This window comes from Gorilla gorilla, chromosome 4, assembly GCF_029281585.2.
Source record: "Gorilla gorilla gorilla isolate KB3781 chromosome 4, NHGRI_mGorGor1-v2.1_pri, whole genome shotgun sequence".
In the NCBI taxonomy this organism is placed as follows: Eukaryota; Metazoa; Chordata; class Mammalia; order Primates; family Hominidae; genus Gorilla; species Gorilla gorilla.
The window spans coordinates 56209247-56229689 of NC_073228.2; the positions used below are offsets into that span (position 1 = coordinate 56209247).

Genomic DNA, 20443 nt, shown 5'->3' on the forward strand with positions numbered 1-20443 from the left:
GCCTCCCCGGGTATCTGTCACTCTGATGGGCTTGAGCCGATTTCTTCCCAGCTGAGCTGAACGGTTTGTGCCTCCCCTCTTTCGGGGTTTCTGCAGTCTGCTTGCCTTTACTCGCCCTGCCATCCCTGTAAAGGGTGGAAGCTGCCCCACCTTGGGTACCATGTCTTCCCAATAAGACCATAAGACCAGGGTATCTGCCACTGCAAAGAAGCCCTCCCCGATCACACTGGCATCCCCTGAGGCCAAGGGGTCTCTCTTCCCCAGTGGTCTGGGAGCTCCCTGACGGGCAGGCTCTGTTTTCTTCCATCAGATGGGCCTTCTTTAGGCCACCCTGTTCTCTCATCAGACTGAAATCTCTTGAAAGACAGACTCTGTCTCCCCCATTAGACTGGGATTTTACTATACCAAGTGTTATACATCCCTCTCCATATTTAGGCTCCCACAGAGCAAGAATTTTTCTCTACCATCGAACTGGGAGGCCTTCCAGAACACAGAGGCTGTGTCTCCTCTATCAGACTGGAGTTTCTGCCAGGGTAAGGGCCCAGTTTCCCCAACTAGATCAGAAGGCCCCCACCCTGATTGGAAGCTGGATTTCTCCCATAAAACTAAAATGCCTCTCAGACCAGGGGGCTGGAACTCTCATAAGACTGCAGACCTCCCTGGTGGAAGGCACTGTGGTTACTCCATAAGAATGGGAACCCTCCAAGGACAGGGGTTCCAGCACCAGATCAGAAGCCCCTCTCAGATCAGAAACTGAGTCTCTTCCATAAGACTGGGAACCTCAGGTAGGCACATGACTCCTTCATGGGAGTCTGAGGGCCCCTCAAGAGCAGAGGTTCCCCCACTACACTGGAAGCTCCCACACATCACCCAGGGCGAGAGGCAAGTATCCTTTGTTCAACTCTGCACCAGAAAGAGATGCCTGGTTCCTGCTATGGTGGAGCCTGATTGCACCATCTGTGAACTGGACAAAAGGGACTAACATTGTCAGCCCCTCTGTGTGCCAGCCCCAGCCCCAGCCCTTCACACCCATTATCTCATGGCTTCACCACCATTCTGCAAGGCAGATATCCTTATCCACTTTCTGCACATGAGATGAGACTGACATACAGGACTCCCACTCCAACTCCTTTGCCCCCAGTCCTGGCCTCCCCCATCCCTCCCCTCTTCCCTCTCCCATGGTTCCTGCCCAACCCTGCTGCTCCATTCCTATAAAAGCAGCCATGTGGGCCAACCCAGGGCCATAATCTCAGGGCTTGAAAGGAATCAGGCTTCAAGCAATGAAGAAGCTGTACAGCAAGGGCCACTCTTCCTCTCCTTGGGTATTCAGGACTGTGGGAAGGGGATGATGAGGGCTGGGGCTGCAGATAATGAAGGACCTCTTGTTTTCTCTAGAAGCCCTGTTACCTTGGTAATTCTATGTGCACTGGGAAAGGGGGAAGTGCATGGAAGAAAGGAGGATTACTGGGATACTCTGTAAATCAGATTTTTAAATTCGACTTTTTCTTTTCCTTCTTTGTGTTTTTCTCTTTTGCTAAATGTAAACCTATGCTGTCTACTTCCCCCTTCTCATACCCAACACAGTATCTCAACCTGTTGGGGTGAGAGTAGCTATTACCATCTCTGAGTTATATATTGTTCTCTCTCTCTCTCTCACTGTGTGTGTGTGTGTGTGCACGCGTGTGCATGCATGAGTGTGTTTAATGAAAATAGGTCCACCTCCTCTTCCAGACCAGAACTAAAATGGAGTGGGAGTGGGGGGATAAACATCCTCCTCCCCCAAAAGGAAAAGCATCAACTAATTTGAAAAATATTTAAGAAACTCTGGGTCGTCATCCACTCGCTTCTCCCTGCTCCATAATTACACTGCAGTGCCTGATATTTTCATGGGACATTAAACCAGGAGTCAGGTGATGGGTTCCTTCCGTCTACGCCTATCCGTTAGCCGCCAGGCCCCTGCGGACCTTGACATTATTAATAGTCCTATTCATTAAGTATTACTCTTGTAGAATGAGTAGCATAATATTGGCCTGGAGATAGGAACAGGCAGAAGGAATAAGTCAAATTAATTTTCCGGAGCAAACGCCCCGGTTCTGTAAATGACATTCTGTACTGTTAGCATTTTAAATGTGGCACAAATGGCAGGAGACACAATTTGAAAGCAAAATACTAGAAGACATGGCTCAGGGTGGAACGTGGCAGCAGGAAAATCTAAGAGCGTCAGGGACCTGGGGGTGGGAGGGTCTGGCCCATGCAGTCACAGGGAGGGGAGAATTTTTTTTAATGGGCATTTATATTAAATGCAGTTGAAGGAGGAGGAAGGGAGGGGAGTAGGCAGTGAGGTCTGTGTGTGTGACGCTGTGTGTGAGTGTGTAGAGGGGTATCTGGTGGAACAGAAAGGAGGAATCAATCACAGTTCTCCTCCTCTCCCTGCTCCTCCAAGCAGATGGTCTGGGGTTGGAGCTGAGAGGTTCTGCCACTGACTCCTCTAGGGGGATGTCTTCTACCCCTTTTAAGTCTTTCTGACTAGGTCTAGAGAAGCCTAACTCTTAACCTTCTTACTTAATGAGGTTTGATCTTCAGGGTAGGTGAGGATACTCACTCATTCGCTCAACCCTCTACCATCTGTTCAACAATACACGCCAACTCTGCACAAGCCTGGTGTTAGACTGTAGAGTGTGGGGCACATGCAGATTGGTTACACAAGGGCCCATGCCCTTCTGAAGCTTAGAGTCTAGTGGTTGAGCCATGGGGAGTCCAGGTAATGGTGGTACAAGGCTGTTTGTGATCAGGTCAATGAGGGAGGGAAATATGAAAACTGTAAAGTGCTCAAGACAGAGAGAGACCATTCCATTGGGTGAATCAGAGGACACTTGCTAGAGATGATGGCTTTTAACCTGGGTTTTGAAGGATGGGCAGAAGTTGCACATGGAATAATGGAGAAAGGCAATTCAGATGAAGAAAGCAGGATGAGCCAAGACAGGAGTGTCAAAAGGAGCAACATGAATTGGGGACGGTAGGGCTGTGTTCCAGGATAGAAGGCTTGGGAAGGGTAGTCATTGGCAATGATGTTAGGAAGGCTACTCTTGCACAGTCCTATACTAAAAGTTCTATACTAAAAGCATCTAAAAATTCAGAAACTAGTGTGAGAAGATGGTGCCTCCTTGAAGTCCATACTCCTGTCTCATTCTCCTCATGACATATGGACAGGTGCTTGCCAGAAACAGGGAACAGAACTGTGGACTGCGGCCCATGCCTTGGAAGGTTTGGGGGCCTGTCCCACTGCATCCCAGTCAGTGGCTAAGCAAACAGGAAGCTCAGTTTGGAAATAAGATTGTGCCTCAATGAAATCAGGCTGTGGAGTATGTAAAAAGGTGAACGGACACTCATGGGCCACCACTATTCCCACAAGGAAACCAGAAGCAGGACTCCTTTCTGTTTAATTTCACTTGCCAGTGGGCTTTTTTGGGTCTAGCAGCCATTACCACCCACTTAGGTATCTTTAAGCATTTCAAACATGCCCAGAGGACAGGTAGAACCTTCATCTTGGCACTCTGCCTGGAGCTGAGCTTCTACATAGCCGTGTTCCTGTCCTCCTTACTCTCTCCCTATCCAAGCTTTGGAAGGGTTTTTCTCCTCCACTTTGTGGAAGGCAATGTCTGAAGAACTTACCTGGATCCTGACTAGAACCTGAAGTCATTCAGGATCTGAGAGAGCCAAAATCTCTGAAGTGTGGGCCCTAGAATCTATCCTTAAGGGTTTTGGAGGTGGAACGCAAATATAAATATATGAAAAACTTAATGCATTTCAATCTTCGATAGGGAGGCACGTTTAAAACGTTAAATCAACAATAGTTATCACTTACATGGCAATTACTACATGTTAGACACTGTTCTATGTACTTTTACATATATTAACTCATTTCATCCTCACATCAGTCTTACGAGGTGAGTGCTGTTATTATCTCCCTTTTACAGATAGGAAAACTGAAGCACATAGGTGTTAACTAACTTCCCCAAAGTTATACTGGTAATAAGTGGCAGGTCTAAGCTTTAAATCCACGTAGCTTGGCTCCAGAGCCCATGCTCTTAAAAAAGTTTCACTGTGTGAGACCATAGGTCAGCCAAGGCCTACGGGATTAGGGGCCAGAGAGGTGGTCTGGAAGGTTCTTGGGGTCAGAAAACCACATGTTGACATCTCAGACAGAGCTGAGTGACCAAAGAATCCCTCTTACCTAAGTTCAGGGGAAAAAAATGCTATCTTGGGTCTGCCTGGGTCTGAGCCAGGGAGCTGCAGAGCCAGGATTCTGATGTTTCATAGTCACTGGTTCTGATCTGACCTTGTCCATTCTACCATAAAAAAGGAAGGAGTGCAATGGAAAGGAAACAGGGCTGAGAATCAAGAGTCCAGTCCATCTCTATGGATCTTGGAGAAGTCAATAGCCTCTCTGAGCCTCAACTCCTCATCTCTGAAATAAAGACCTTAAACTGGATGCTTTCCAAAGTCTCTCCCAGCCTCATCTCTGAAATAAAGACCTTAAACTGGGTGCTTTCCAAAGTCTCTCCCAGCTCTGACACTCTACTAAAGCGATTCTCAACTTTGGATGCACATTGGACTTGCCTGGGTAGCTTTTAAAAAATACCAACACCTGGGAGGCACACCAAGCCAAGTGAATCAGAATCTCTTGGGGAGAATAATCCCGACACTGGTAGTTTAAAAACCTACCAAGGTGATTCTAGCATGTATTCATGGTCTATAGAATCCAGGTGCATTGAGGAACTAAGGCTTCATTCTCACTCTAGCCTCATCAGTGATCTTAGAAACTGATGACCAGGACCATGTTGAGGGAGGGGAGTGGTTTACAGCTAAGGAGACCAGTACACTGGACCCAAGAATCCAAAAGTAGCCCCTGATTTTACAGAAAAGCAGCCTCTCAAAAATGACTGATTAGACTCAAACCACATATCTGTGGACAGAACTCGAAGCTGAGAATCCCTGCGGCCTCTTGGGACAGTAGATCTTGTGGACCCTTCTTACTCCTGGCATTCCAGATCCTTGGTTGTATAGCATTTCCCTCCAGTTTTGGAGGTGCCTTCCCCCATAAGTTCTTCCCAAAGAAATGAGGTTCCTACCTCCCTCTGAATCTCACTGGGACACCACATCTTTTGGGGAACCAGCTAGGCAGGAGGACTTCTTCCATCCAATGCTAGAGGAGGAGTCATATCTTCCCCTCACAGAATAAATACATTTAGCACGCCTCCGCCTTTTTTTTCCCAATTTAGTATCGTTTAATATGCATTTAATCAGGCCATTCGGTATTACAGCGGCTATGTAGCGTGACTCCCCCCATGGGCACGGGGGGAGGGCGTTATAGGCCATTAGGCTAAAGTAATATGTATGAGGAGTCACTTTTCCCCAGGGCGCAGTAACTATTTTTGCTCCCCAGTCGTCCCCATTAAATCATTAAACCTCATGACTATACTTTCTGAACTCTACCATGATCTTTAAAAAGCCAAGCATTAAAGGGCAGCTGTCACCCTCCACCGCCCAGGCCTCCGCCGCTTTATGTATTCACAGCATTAAGTCCTTTGTCAGTCTATACATCATGGGGTGGGGGGTGGAGTTACAGCCCACGAGGAGTAGACATCCCATCCTTCAGCCCCCCAGCTCTCCCCTCGGGAGGGCTCAAGGAGTCTGGTGGTATTTCCCCCGCACCACCTCCCCACCCACCCAAGGCTTCATAGTCTGGCGAAGAGGCGATGTGGAAACGGTGGTCTGAGAACTGTCCGTGGTTCTGAAGACCTATCCCACAGACGGACATCATCCTCTCATCCCCTCTCTAACCAACTACATCTGGCTTTCTCGACCGGCAAGCGTCATTTCATAACCAAACCCTTCCTGAAAGTCTCTGTTTTTCCTCTATGGTGAGTATGATGCTGCCCAAGGAAAATTCTGGGTAGTGCAAAGATCTGTGGATTAGGATTCAGAAAGCTGCTAACTGGCACAATTTGGACAAGTCTGAGCATCAATTTCTTCACTGATAAAATGGTGCTGATAATACCTATCACACAGGATTGTTAGATTTAATAACATGTTTGTCAAAGTTATTTTCAAACCCATAAGCATTGCACAATAATAGCATATATTAATGGTTAATAAAAATTAATATGAATTTCATTTTATCCTTTAGTAAACATTTATTTATATTGTTAATACCATTTATTATTGTTGTTGATAGGTGCTACTCAATCATTTCCCAAGAACTTCCTTCTTCCCTAGGAAATCTCTACAGAGATGCAAAAGAGGACTACCACTATTAGAAAAAGAGAGGTGGCATGTTTTCATTTTATTCTACCTCCTGTGAGTTGAAGTGGAGAGGACTTTTCAGTCCCTTCTTCCATGACCCAGTCCCCACCCTGTCCCCCATCCAATCCCAACTCTAACCCCCTAATCCTCACCCTGGACACACAGGTGCTTTTCTCACTCTGCATTCCCACACCTGCCTCACCATCAAAGGGCTGGGCAGGGAAGGGTTAAGCATCTCAGCAGCCCCCAACAGGGTCCTCCTCACCGGCTGGGAAACAATGGAGCCATCAGTCTATATTTGACCTTTGCCCCTGCAGCGTTTATGACTTATTCCTCTCCTTCACTGCCTGCTGCGATTCAGCCTTCAATCTCCCACCCCTTGCCAGAGTGGAGCTGGCCCTCCCCCCAGCACCCTCCCCAGCCTCTTTGGCCTCCCTCCTTCCCCTTTTCTCTCTTTCCTTATCTCTCCTGGATTCCTTTCTTATTCCCACTCTCTTTTATTTTCGCCTTTCCCTTACTCCCTCATCATGCTCTTCACCCAACTTCCATTTCTTTCTCCTTTTCTTTCTTTCCCTTCCTTCTTTCCTCTTTCTTTCCTTCTTTTCTTTCTTTCTTCCTTTCTTTCTTTTTATCTCTTTCTTTATTGCCTTTTCTTCTCTTTCCTTCCCCTCTCTTCAGTTTTCTCCTTCTCTCCTTATCATACTAATTTATCAGCTGGCCTACCAATTTTGGGTGAGAGCCCTTGGGAAATCTTAGCTTGGTCTCCTCTTTCCATTGAACACTCTTAAACCTACAGTGCTCTCTCTGTTCTCATGGCTACTTTTGGACATTATTGTAACCAAAAGTGGTCATGAGTTGTCATAATGAAGGTACGTGGACTGGGGAAGGTACTGCATCCATTATGGGATGGGAGCCCCAGGGGGGTGGGAGCAATGTCATCCAGACCAGAGCAGGGACAGAGGGGCTCTGGTGTGTAGAAGCAGGGAAACAGCATCAGGCCTGGGTATCAGAAAGAACCAAATTCCAGCCTTAGCTCACCCACTAACTGGGCTCACTAACCCTCGGCAAGTCATTTATCCTCTTTGAGCTTCTTCTTCCCCTGAAACATGGGATTTAATAATGCCTGCCTTGACCTGGCTTGCAAAGTTGTTGTAAGGAACAAGAAATACAGAGTGTGAAAGTGCATTGTAAACTGCAGAGGACTGTATAAATATGTGGGGATTGGGAGGAAGGGGTTCTATTTTTTTTCTAGAATCTCATCTGGCTGCCCTGCCCCCATCCCATCCCTGCAACAGGACTGACAAAGCAGTGATCCCACCCACCTATATAGTACCTTCCAGTTTAAAAAATCACATTGTGCCGGGTGCGGTGGCTCACACCTGTAATCCCAGCACTTTGGGAGGCTGAGGCGGGAGGATCACGAGGTCAGGAGATCAAGACCATCCGCATCAACATGGTGAAACCCTGTCTCTGCTAAAAAAAAGATACAAAAATTATCTGGGTGTGGTGGCACGTGCCTGTAATCCCAGCTACTTGGGAGGCTGAGGCAAGAGAATCACCTGAACCAGAGAGTCAGAGGTTTCAGTGAGCCAAGATCGCGCCACTGCATTCCAGCCTGGGTGACAGAGCAAGACTCTGTCTCAAAAATAAATAAATAAATAAATAAATAAATAAATAAATAAGCATATTGACATCTTTTTCACTTTTAACACAGCCCCATTTCATAGATGTGGGCACCGAGGCATCAGCAAGTTTTAAGTGACTGGCCCAAAGCCACAATGCTAGTAAGTAATGCAGCCAGGACCCAAGCCTAAGTTTTCAGCCTCCAAGTTCAGTGCTCTTTCCACCATCCCCTATGGCTTCTCACTTGCCTTCAAGTGCCCCAGGCTGGAGGGCACCTGTCACACCAGCCCCTGTTCCCTCCTGACACTGTCTGTGTACATGCCCATCTTTCTTCAGCAATCGTGAGTTCCTGGAAGGGACAGAACAGATCTGGTGGGCACTCAGAAAAATGTTTTGCCAAGTGAATGAATAACTACATGCCTCTCCCCACCCTATCACACAGTGTTGCCCCTGAGTGCAGTGGTATGTCTTAGAAGGTGAATTACAACTTGATCCTCTTCTCTCAGAACTCCAGAGAGCTGCTGCATAGTCAGAGTGGTCTCTGGTCTCTGGCATGAGAGTCTCTCCTAAGGAAGGGGTCTTGCCTGCCACCCCCACACATGCACACATTGCTCAGCCCCTGCCCCCAGTCTGTGACAGCAGCCTCTGTAATGAATGACCCTGCAGTGGGGCCCAGCAAAAGGACAGGAGGGCACGAGACAAATCATAGCTGCCAGGCGCTAATCTTCCCCTGGGAAAGTCACCTCCACCCCCCTCATCCATCACTGGGCACTGGGCTGCCACCGTAACCACCCCCCCCAAATACACACCCAAGACAACCACCCAGGCCTCATGGATGCATGTGAAAGTGCTCAGAGAGGCAGGTTTTGGTGTACAAGTGGGAGCATCTGCACACAGCCAGAGGAGCCAATGCAAAAAAGGCCATTATTGCTCCAGACCAGGTTCCTGCCTCATATCTCTCACCCCAGAAAAAGTCTGATGATTCAAAATAAATCCTCTGAGCCATGCATTTGTTTAATTGCCTAAGAAATGTTTGTTAAGAATCTATTTCAAGTAAAGCAATGAAGTGCAAAGGGCACAGAGATGGACAGAACAGGATCTAGTCCTGAAGGAGTCCGTGGTTCAGCAGGGGAAGAGAAACAGATCAAGGGAATGGGAAGGAAGGGACACAAGCGTAAGAGAGGAGGAAGATGGAGAGTGAAGGGAGGGATTTCTCCCAGTGGAGAGGTTCAGGGACAGCTTCATGAAGGAAGACCTTGAAGGATGGGTAGAGTTTGCAGAGACAGGAAGAAAGCAGTCTGGGCGGAGGGAACAGGGTGAGCAAAAGCAGACTATGGAAGGCAAAGGCATAAGACAGTGCAATAAGTTGTACAAGGAAAGATGAGGTTGACACCTGACCACTGAATGTCAGGTTGAAAAGGCCCAACATTCACCCACACCCACCCATTTCCAAAACACACATGCACGCACACACATGTACAAAGAATTCCAGCCTCATGAAAGAGTGGAGCAGGTTCAGTCTCACCATAGATCAATTTCATGGAGATGTGTCCAGCCATGTGTACATCTTCTCCCATTGAAGAGGCTATGGAGGTAAGAACCTATATCCATAAGCCATGTCACTGTACAGCCATAGTCACCCTTCTAGCCAGCATTCATTGAGCACAGTTCTGAGAGCTTTACATGCATTATTTCCCACGGGCACGGTGGCTTATGCCTGTAATCCCAGCACTTTGGGAGGCCAAGGCGGGCGGATCACCTGAGGTCGGGAGTTCAAGACCAGCCTGACCGACACGGAGAAACCCTGTCTCTACTAAAAATACAAAATTAGCCAGGCGTGGTGGCACATGCCTGTAATCCCATCTATTCAGGAGGCTGAGGCAGGAGAATCATTTGTACCCAGGAGGCGGAGGTTGCAGTGAGCCAAGATCATGCCACTGCACTCCAGCCTCAGCAACAAGAGTGAACCCCCGTCTCAAAAAAAAAAAGAATGTAAGCTTTATGCAGCATCAAATGTCTTACTGCTGAATTACTAGAGTTCAGAACAGTGCTTGGCACATAGTAGGTGTTCAATAAGCTTTTTCTGAATGAATGATCTCATGTCCTCATTTAATAGGGTTGTTATGCTATAAGATAGGTACAAATATTATGACTACCACCCCACTGTCCCCCATTCTACAGAAGAAAAAATGCAGCCTTGGAGAGATACAGTCATGCAACTAGTCATGCCACTGGTCATTGCAACTAGCAAGTGGAGGATCCTAGCTCCAAACACAGCTGTCAGAGTGCAAGCTCTTTACCAACAGTGCTAAAGAGCAGCAGCCCTATGTCTGACTTTCATGTTTCTGCAGTCATTGTCATGCTTCAAGGCGGCACAATTTGAACTTACGCTCTCAGAATCTGCATAATCATTAACTATTGTAGGAAGACACTAATATATACACTTCTATAGTTATATGCACTCAGTCAGTCCACTTTAGGGAAGACCAATATAAACAAAAGCACCCAATTTCCAAAGCGGATGAATCTAGGAGGGCTCATTTGCTTTACAGAAAAAGTCTTGGCCAGGCACCATGGCTCACACCTCTAATCCCAGCACTTTGGGAGGCTGAGGCAGGCGGATCGCTTGAGCCAAGAAGTTCGAGACCAGCCTGGGCAACATAGAGAGACTTCATCTCATTTAAATTTTTTACAATTATATTTTTAAAAAAGAAATAAAGAAACAAAAAGAAAAGCTATTTGCCCTCTAAAAAAGAGGATTCATCCAAGAGCTTTTTTAAGTAGGAGAGCTTCTCTGGGCATTTCAGTGCTTAATTTAATGGGATCTGCAGGGGGTGGAGTGAGGGTAGCACAATTTATGGGTCACCTGCTGTGTGCCAAGCTCTTTATGACCCTGCAGAGCAGATATTATTATCCCATTTTATAGATAAGGAAACTGAGTATCAGGTTCAACACATTTGCTTATTCAACACTATTTATTGAGTCCTGTTCTGTGCTAGGAACCAATGCAGGCTCCAGGGAATCAGATATATATAAATAAAGTCCTTGCCCTGACAGTGCTTGCATTCTCATGGGGAGAGATAGGTAATAAACAAGTGAATGAATAAGTGAACAAATCTTTGAGAGAACGTCATGTTATAAGTGCTTAGAAGGAAATAAATGGGGAGATAAGAGAGGGCTAGGGTCCCTAATGTAGATCTGGAAGCATCCGGGGATCCCCTGAGCCCTTCAGTTAGAAACTGATTGACTTCATCTGTGGCTTCTCAGCCCCAGTTCAGAGAGGGAGGGAGCCGGGGGAAGGGTGGGAGGAAGGAGGAAGAGAGGGAGGGGAGCATCCAGCCTGCTCTTCTACCATACTACCTTGTCAGAAATCCAGGTGGGAAGAGTTGCCAGAGAAGCAAAACTTATTAGAAGCCATTGTTCATTACAGACCCATCTGAAGTTAGCGCTGAAGCCCTGGCACAAGGTCTCTGAGAAAACAGGAATTTGATGTGTAAAATGTCAACTCAGCCAGCTTGGTAGGAGCACTGGAGCCAGGAGCACTGGGCTGTGGGTGAGTAGGGCAATGTAGGCTGAGCAAAGTGAGTTTTGCTGAGGGAGTAAGGCCAGAATGACCAGGTTCCATTTCTGGCTCAGCGACTTAAGGACATGTCGCTTCAGATGGGTGTCTTGACCTCTTTGCACTCCAGTTTCCTCATCTATAAAGTGGGTATCAGGAAAGTATTCACCTCTGACGGTTGTGAGGAGGATTAAATGCTTCAGTATGTGCAAGACTTCCTAAGCAATAAAAGAGGACTGCATTTAGCATGGGTGCAGGAGTCAGTAACTCCAGCGATACAGAGTGGGAAAGAGAGCAGGAGGAAGGACTCGAGAGAAGAGAAAAAAGTGGAGAAAGGAGACACTGAGGGGAAAGAGAAAGCAAGTGTGCACATAGTTACAAGGTTTCTATTCAACTTCCCCCAAAGCTTAATAGATTTCTAAATGGGCTTATTATCACCACCTATGAATTCTTTTAAAGGACCTAATTATAAAACACCAAACTAGCTAATTAGGTTTCCTGAGCTCGCCTTGACACAGGTGCAAACAGGCTCTCTGGATGGTAGCCCTGGCAAAGCCCGCAGTGCCAGCTCCAAATCAATGGGGGGCGGGACCTGCCTGTGGTCACACAATTAGGTCTGTAATTGTGGGCCCCCTCCTGCAACTGCCAGGCTGCCAGAGATGCTAGCTGTCTGACCTCTCTCACCTGGTGCATAGGAGCAGAGGCCCTGCAGAATAGGGGACCAGCCTCCTGGGACACCTCTGGGTTGGCTTGGTGCTGAGGGTGCATCAGGTGGGTCCCCCAGGATCCAGTTCAGGAGGGACTGCCTCTAGACAGAGGGGTCCAGGAATTGGGTCCTTGGCACTTATCCATCTCTCTTTGGAATAGAAATGCCCAGGGGTGGGATCACCGTGATGCTCAGAGAATGCACATGTCTTACACACCATTGGAGAGATGAGTGCACTTGTGGGTAGTAAAGTGGCAGAGATGGCTATGCCCGCCCCTATTGGATTAGAGGACCCTTAGGAGAGGGGGCAGTGAAGGGCAGAGTTCCCGAGTCCTGAGGGTGGGGAGACTACAGGAAATCCTGTCTCTACTACAGTGATTTCCAAAGTGTGTTCCCGGAACCACTAGCATCAAGATCACCTGGGAACCTGTCAGAAATCCAAATTATCAGACACCACCCAGGGATGGATTCTTGCAATCCATGTATAAAGGAATCCTTGAGGCATTTCTCAGGCGCGCTCCAGTTTCAGAACCACTGCTCCCCTGTATCCAAGAGGAGGCCATTAATCAATGCAGCTGCCAATGGTGGTGCTGCTGACCGAGGGGGGTGTGAGGAGGGATCTGTTTCTTAAATTAAACTAAACGATGGCCATTAAGGGGGCATCCCCTGCACATAATTAATTCTCCTTTTGCTGAAAGGGGCGGGTAGGAACTGGACAGCTAATGATGGTCACTGTGTGCCTCACCTGCATTCCTCCACCCTCATTGCCTCCAGTGTCCTTGTCTTTGGGCCCACCATGAACACCTGGTTCTCTTTCCATGTAGTGGCCCCACCAGAGTCTAAAATTCGTGAGCTACATAGCACTCACTTCCCCAAACTCCCTCTCACTGCCCCCTCCCCCAAGTCAGTCACCCCTCTTGCCAGCTCTATCCCTATCCTCCCGCTCCTCTGCAGCCGTCATAGACCCCCCCCGTGTCATGCCTCAAGGTGGGGGCCAAGAAGCCATACTGTGATTCCCTCCAAGGAATTTTCTTCCAGTTGTTAAAGTGAGGCCAGAATGCAAATCCAACCACTCTCCCCAGATACATCCCTAGCAGCCTAATGTGTCCCAGTCATGCCTAGCCCCCAAGGCAGGGGTTCTCATATTCCGTTATCACTGGCCACTCCACTCCATATTCCATGGTTATTGCCTCCTCTCCAGCCGCTGCCTCTGCTGGGCAGATTTTATGGGATTCTCTCAATGCATTTTTACAATGCCATAGCCTCCAGAGCTGGCCATGCAGAGATCAAAGTCCCCACTGCCGACCAAGCCACCAGCCACCTCTTGCCTTTGACAATAGGACAGATTTCCCCTCTTAGACACCTACTTCCTAATAACTGGCCATCTCTTAGGGTCATGGTGAAGATTGACAGAGATGATATATGGGGAGCATCTGGACAGCCCCTGTTACACAGTTAGGCTGGGGACGTGATCCCCCTCCTCACCCTCTCTGTCGGTTCCATATGGCTCAAATGGGGTTCACCTCAAGGACCCAGAGATGTCTGTGGGTTGCAGTAGCCCACCCCCTCATTCCATTTATAAATCCTGGAGTCCAGGGGCTGGGTCATGCCCAACTGAGTCAGGTTGACTGCAGTTCAACAAACCTCTCCTGGGCCCCTGTTGGTGCTGGGTACCCTGATAGTGGCTGAAGATGCAGAGACAGAACAAGAAAGAACTCTACTCTAGATATCCGGTGTGGTAGGGAAGCCACATTTGTAATAATGCATCCTGAAGAAGAAGAAATAGAAGATGAGGGAGGAGGCAGAGTGATACAGAAAATAGGGTCGCTTTGGAGACAGACCTGGGTTCCAATTTTGGCTTCACCGCTGTGTGGCCAGAAAACCTTATGCAAATCACTTAACCTCTTTGAGTCCCCTTTTCTTCCCTTATAAGATAGGGGGATAAAAATAAGAAGAACTTCAAAGGCTCAGGCTTAAAGATGTTTGGGGTAAGTACCTGGGACGTTGCGGAGGCTCAAAAAACGGTGTTGTTATTATCATGAAGGCAGTGGGTTTCCTTGCGCTCCAGGAGCCCACCCTGCCTCTGTGGGGTCAGAGTCTGAACAGTTCTGGTGGCCCTGGGTTTTGGGGTTAACCAGATGATCCTTTAATATACAAAGAAACCCCAAAGAGCTTAACCTCAGCCGAGGCATAGAGGGCCCGGCTGCCCCATGAATACTGGCTTTGAATCCTGTTCTCCATTATTGCATCTGAAAATCCGTTAAAATTTCACACAATTTCCTGCACAGCAGTGTGCTTCATAATGCTGGGAGCCAAGCCGGCCCAGTAATTGGGACCGGAGTGGGGCAGAGTCCAAAGCAATTAATCCAGCCTCCTTCCTTGTTTGCGCCAGGATAAGCCTGACAGGGTGGAGAATAATTGGAAAGGAGCGGCCTCCATCCCCAACTCCAAATTAATATTTTCCTGCCCTGATTTAATTCCGCCCGGGAACAGTGACACAGAGACACACCGTGTCAAGCGCTAAGTAATCCACCACGAGCCACCTGAGGAGGAGGAAAGGACTTTTCCTTTTCTTTGCGGTTGGCCGGGGGTGGAGGGAGGTGCAGCTAACAAGACAGAACCTCAGAATCAAGAGGGCCTTCCAGGGACATCCGTAGTGCAACCACCGTCCCGATGCAGTGACATGCCACAAGGAGGAGAAAAATCAGGGACCCGGGAAGGCAGACAAACCTGAGTCCCAACCCTGGCTTTGCTGCTTAGGAAGTGTATGACCGGGGGCAAGTCATTCAACCCCACCGAACCTCAGTTTTCTCATCTGTAAAGTGGAGATTATAGTACCTGCCATGAGCAATTGTTGCCAGGATTCTTTGCAAAAAATACAGTAGGTGGCTGTCAATGGTTGCTATTTTTCCTGTTATTTTAGGTTTTACAACCAGGAGCCAAGCACAGCGCTAGGCGCTGAGAATCCAAAGGTAAACAGGCCGGGCACGGTGGCTCATGCCTGTAATCCCAGCACTTCGGGAAGCCGAGGCGGACAGATCATTTGAGGTCAGGAGTTCAAGACCAGCCTGGCCAACATGGCAAAATCTCGTTTCTACTAAAAATACAAAAATTAGCAGGGCGTGGTGGTGAGTGCCTGTAATCCCAGCTACTTGGGAGGCTGAGGCAGGAGAATCACTTGAACCTGGAAGGCAGAGGTTGCAGTGAGCCAAGATTGTGCCACTGCACTCCAGCCTGGGTGAGAGAGCGAGACTCCGTCTCAAAAAAAAAAAAAAAAAAAAAAGTAAATAAAATGTGGGCCCCAGTTCTTAAGGAGCTTGCATTCTAGTTCCAAATATCCAGGACTGCTACACAGAAGGTGTTTAATATTGGCTAGCTCCCTGCCTTCTGCCTACAGCGTCCCTGGACAGGCAATGATTCAACCTCTGCTTGATCACTTTAATCACTGGACCATCTCCTGCCAGTTCTGTTGGTGCATTTGCCTGTGTGCAGGCTTCCTCTCCAGCATCTAGCTGCACCCTGAAACCTCATCCCACTGGTTCTAGCTCCACTCTAGAGCAAGCTGGAGAAAGAGGTCCAGGTGCAGGAGCCAGGACTCAGGAATCTGCAGATTTCTCTCCCTGTCCCCACCGAGCCCTGCCTCTGTTGGCTCAGCAGCCTTATAATAGGAGGAGGGGTCCTAACTTGATCCTCTCTCACCCCGGGGGGTTCAGGCATGTTGAGTAACCTGGAGAACTGGGGCAGGATTGAGCTCAACCACTCACAGTGGTAACCTTCCCGGTCTCACTTCCCATTCCTTCCTGGACTTTCTTTCAACTCCCAAATAAACCACCTCCCTTGAATCCTTATATCAGGTCTGATTCTGGGGGACATCACACTAAGACAACCAGGTGTCCGCAAGCCCTGAGGCCTGGACAGCCTGCCAGGGGTGCCTCTAAGCTTCACGGCTGAGCAGCGCCAGCACCTCAGGATTCCAAACCGTTGGCAGAGGTGCTTGGTGGGCAGGCTGAGGTTACCCACCTGCAGGGGCAGACTTATTCATGGGCACCTGAGGCCTCCACCTACCCGGGACACTTGGGAATAATTGAAGGCCACATGGCAACAGGAATCCCACAGGCTCAGGCAGCGGATGGCGAGAGCCAGGGAAGTCTCATTATTTATGTAGCCCTCTCCCCAGTAGGAGGAAGAACACAAACTCCAGGGTGAGGGAGGAAGAAGATGTCTCAGTGAGTTCAAAACTCCCCCAAAGAAAACCATTCAAGCCAAAGCAGGGAGTTGCCAGCAAAACCCCCATGTGTGTTCGACAAAACTGCAGGGAAACACTATGCAAATGTCAAACTGATGAGGAGACGGGGGGAGAAAGGGACAGGAATAAACTAAACATTAAATCAAATCAGTAGGAGAATAAGAGCTAAACTCCTTGCTTGTAGCACTCAATTCTGTAGTCGATACGGTCAGGAATGAATGAACGGCCTGCTCAGAGCCACATCCGAATTCAGTGTGTGTAGCACCCTAAACTCTACGAGGAGAATCAGCCAGCCAGGTGTCATCCTGCCCCATGCCCAACCACAGGGACAAATGGGCTTGGGGAGGGGACCTAACCTAGGCCCTCTGGGGGCAAGGCAGGGAGGAGCCCTGCCCAGAGGCTGGGTGGCATGGGGCAAGTCCTGTCTCCTCTCGGAGCCTCATGGCACCCACATGGAGGGCAGCTTGAGGAAGCTGTTGTGTGTGCAGGGTACAGAGGCCTGCGTGAGGATAAAATGGTTGGCCATAATAAAAAGATGGGGATAAAGGAGGTTGAATGAGATACCGGTGGAGCAGGAGCCCTGTGGTCTGTGTCCTATCCGGCTTTGTTTTGCTTCATTGGGGATGTAAAGTGAGGATTTGGTTTTGTTAAAGAAACTGGGATTGGAGAGGAGGGGAAGAGCACTGCCTGGAAGAGAGATGACGAAGGAGAGAAGGGAGAAACCCAGGGCTGCTGTGATTAGGCTGGAGTGCGCTGTATGATGCCATCTGCTCCCCTGGTTTCCCACAAAAACTTCAGTGAAACCCGCAATGTTCACCCACACGTTGGGAACTGGCCGTGTGTGTGCTGCATGGCTATAGGGTGGGCGCAGGGGTAGGACAGAGGCTGAAGGGGCCCAGCTATGTTCAGGTCCTACATGGGCAGACATGCTGTGCGGAGGATCCCATCAGCCGCTCCCTGTAGCTCCATTCCACAGCCATTCATGGATTATACGGCCACGCAGCAGGCACAGTGCCAAGACTGGGAACAACTGCAAATATGACGTGGCCCTGCCCTTGATCAAAGACTAGAGGGGAAGACACAAGCCAACATGTTGGTTCAGGGGATAAGCTTTGCATGCCAGGGTAGGTTCTAGCCCCAGGGCATGTGAGTCTTGCCTGAGCGCTCTCTGGAAGCCGGGGTGGAGCCAGCACTTACATTTTCACACTCGACCCTCAGAAACTCTGCTCAGAAACAATGGGGGACTGGCTCATGGTCACACAGCTGCGAAAGGGTGGAACTGGCTGTGAACCCACGTCTGTACCTTCAGAAACCAGTTTTGCTCATGGCTCACCTGGTTGAAACTTCACCAGCCAGGCTTTTGCAGAAATGGGATGCCGACAGTGGAGTGGACACTCTTTCCCTTCGCCTAGGGCAGCCTCGAGGCTACATGGCTGTCTCCAAGCTCCCCTGACATGTGGTCCCTCACCCCCAGCTTTGGGCTTTATCTCAGCTGTCTCCAAAGTTCCAGATGTGACTTAGAGCCCCTTCAATAACTTCTCCTTTTGGCTTAAGCCAGTTTGAGTTTGGGTTTCCATCAGCATCTTTCTCCAAACTGAAAAGAGTTAGGACTGTATAGGCCTCAACATCTGGTGGGAATTGTGCCAGTGTTTTCACCCCTGCCCACTCCAATCCCAGGTAGACTGAGTTTAAATTCATCTTTGACGGTGGAAGAAAATGGAGTCCCAGATAAAAGAAGTAGCTTATGCAAGACCACACAGCCAGTTAGGGGCAGGACTGAAATTTGAACTCAAACCTTAAGACTTGCACTCTGCTTCCCTTCTGGATCATTGTGTTATCCACTTTGTCTGGTTCTGAAAAGATTTGTATGCAGAGTATGTGAGTGTCAGTGTGAGTGTGTTTCTATGTCCTCAGAGAGATACTGAAGTCCCCTTGGGTCAAGCTTGTGCCGCTGACGTCCCTGACATCTCCCAGACCCCAGTAACAGCCAGTGGGTCCCCCACAAGTGGTCCCTGGACTTCAAGCAAAAATGGGCTTCCAGAGGAGGCTGCCCTGGCATGTCCAGATCTGGGCAGCAACATGGCTCTGGGAATGCCATGCTGTGTGTCCAGGGGAAGACATCAACCTTTCTGGGACTCAGGCTGATGTGAAGTTGAATCTGATAAAAAAAGAATACCAGCAAAAGACATAACTGGTGTGAACCATCTCTTGTGAAAAAGTAAAACACTTGCTAGAAAGAAAGCTACCGAACGCATTCCACTTTAAGAAAATCCAATATGCAAAATCTAAATTTACTCTCTGAATTTAGATAAAGAACAGTTTGACAAAAGAATTCTAATTGTCACAGCAGTTCTATTGAGGAACCAGGGTGAGTGTTTCCAGGCCTCCCCAGCATGCAGGCAGAAATGCAGGAAACAGAGACACTTCGAGCCAGAGGGCCGAAGCTTTGCCCACTGAAGACCCCAGGAGGATGGCCAGGGTCTCAGAGGGAGTAGAGGAAGGGGTCAGTAAACAGTTGCTATGGAGACACAGGGATGTGTCGAGTGGAAGTACAAGACCTCGAACTCCAAATCCCAGGGCAGCTTGGACCCAAGACCAAGCCCAGAAGGGTGTGGTATGACGTGTTAAAAAATCCACTCCCTTCTCTCCCAACCCATCCCTACAGGGCCTCTCCCTGGTCCCCATCCTTGTGGGAGAATTGTACTTCCCATCCTACTGTTGGACTTGGTGATAAGACTCCTTTCAGCAAATGGAATAGGAACAGGAGGGACATAGACCATGCCCAAGCTAAGGCCTTTGGACCTCACGTTTCCACCATCTTTCTTGCTCTTTCCCTCTGCCACCAGATTGGAGCTGCTTTTTCAGCCCGAGCCCCAGAATGAAGACACATGGAACAGAGTCACAAACAACCTGCAGCAGATATGTATGATGAACAAAAAAAAATAACTTATGTTGCTATAAGCCATTGAGATTTTGGGATTGTTCATTACTACACCATAAACTAGCAAAAGCTGACTAATATAGAAGGCAATACTCACAGCTTTAAGGCCACTTCTGACAACCCAATGGGATAAGTGGCTCAGATGTGTCTCTTCAGATCAGCATTTGCAGTGCACGGGAGTCCCGTGGGAACTTATAAAACAGATTCCCCCTTCTTCTTCTTTTTTTTTTTTTCCTTGAAATGGAGTCTCACTCTGTCACCCAGGCTGGAATGCAGTGGCACAATCTCGGCTCACTGCAACTTCTGCCTCCTGGGTTCAAGCGATTCTCCTCTCTCAGTCTCCCCAGTAGCTCAGACTACAGGCGTGAGCCACCATGCCTGGCTAATTTTTGTATTTTTAATAGAGACAGGGATTCACCTGTTGGCCAGGCTGGTCTTGAACTCCTGACCTCAGGTGACCCACCCACCTCAGCCTCCCAAAGTGTTGGGATTACAGGCGTGAGCCACCGCAACTGGCCCCAGATTCCCCCTTCTGAGAATGAAGTCAGTTCATCTAAGGATGAGGCCCAGGAATTGGTATTTTTGACAAGCTGTGAAGATGACAGTGGCCTGTCCACAGACCATGCTTTAAGAGGCCCTGATCTAATGAGTCCACTGTTTTTGCTATCCAGAACAATGTCCAGAGAGGCACAGCAACATGCCAAAGGTCACACAGCAAGGGGCTACACAAGAAATGAATCTCCACCTCATTTCCCTGAAGCACACTGTCCTTCCCCAGAGAAACGGTGGGGAGGTGGAAGGGAAAAGAGAGACTCACAGGTTGAAAAATGCAGCTCCAGAGAGAAACCAGTGGGAGGCCAAGGAATTCAAGTTGAGCCAGGGTCCAGGTTCCAGCTAAGAAGGGAGTGCCCTGTGAGTGGATGAAGAGGCGGCTCCCCGGGGCCTTCGCTGGAAGAGGTGGGGAAAAGGATGTCAGATTACAGAGCAGGAGGCTGGAGGAAAGAGAAAGAAAATAAATAAATAAAAATAGAAAAGAGAAAAAAAAAGCCCTCCAGCCCTGGT

General features: G+C 48.6%; 1 long non-coding RNA gene across 1 annotated transcript; it reads left to right on the plus strand.

Moving 5' to 3' along the window:
- Positions 1 to 18688: 18688 nt before the first annotated feature.
- Positions 18689 to 19401, plus strand: LOC129533800 (uncharacterized). The gene is made up of 2 exons (XR_008680165.1): positions 18689 to 19054; positions 19287 to 19401. It is a non-coding gene; the product is annotated as an uncharacterized lncRNA (long non-coding RNA).
- The last annotated feature ends 1042 nt before the right edge of the window (positions 19402 to 20443 follow it).